Source organism: Glarea lozoyensis (genome assembly GCF_000409485.1).
Source record: "Glarea lozoyensis ATCC 20868 chromosome Unknown GLAREA5, whole genome shotgun sequence".
Lineage (NCBI taxonomy): Eukaryota > Fungi > Ascomycota > Leotiomycetes > Helotiales > Helotiaceae > Glarea > Glarea lozoyensis.
In genome coordinates, this window is record NW_007361000.1 from 1 (window position 1) to 946 (window position 946).

Genomic DNA, 946 nt, shown 5'->3' on the forward strand with positions numbered 1-946 from the left:
CCCTAACCCTAACCCTAACCCTAACCCTAACCCTAACCCTAACCCTAACCCTAAGTTCTATTCTTTAGCTTTAAAATAAGCCTCTATACGTCTCTCTAGCTCTACTATAGAGTTCGTGATTAAGTATTCTTTATAACCCTAAGGTCTAACCCTAGGGTTAGAGGCTCCGGCCGAGCTCTAACTTAAAACCCTTATAACTCGAGCTATACTTAACCGAATTAGGTAATTTTAAGTTCTATAGATAGCCCTTTAGCTAGAGTATTCTATATAAAATTATTAGTATAGGGTCCTATAGTAGAAATCGAGAGTACTAAGTAGTTTAAGATAACTTAGTACCCTTCTAACAAAAACACTTAGTACTCTAAGAGGGTACTAAGTTTACTAGATATAGGTTAAGACTTTTCTAGAATCTTTTTTTTTCCTAGGTTAGCTTAGTTAAATCTCTACGTTTAATATATATTAAGTATATAGTTTAAGTATACCTCTACCTCTTTTCGACCTACTATAAAAACAAGTCTCTCTAAGTAAATTTTTTTCTAGTATCTTTTAGCTTAGCCTTTACTTATATTAAGATTTAAGAACTATTATAAGAGCTATTATAATAAATTTTAGTTCTTTAGATAGCTCTATATTAGCTCTATAGTATTATAAAATAATAATAAGAATTACTTATAAGCCTAGTGTAATACGGCTAGAAGAGTAATAAAGGAAGCTTAGACCTCGCTTAAAAAGTAAGGGTAGGAATACGAAAAACCTCGACTTATTACTCTTTACTAGAAATATATATAACTTTATAAGGTTAAGATTTTTCTAGAATCTTATTTTTTCCTAGGTTAGCTTAGTTAAATCTCTACGTTTAATATATATTAAGTATATCGTTTAAGAATAACCCTACCTCTTTTCGACCTACTGCAAAAACAGGTCTCTAAAACCCACTTTTTTCTTG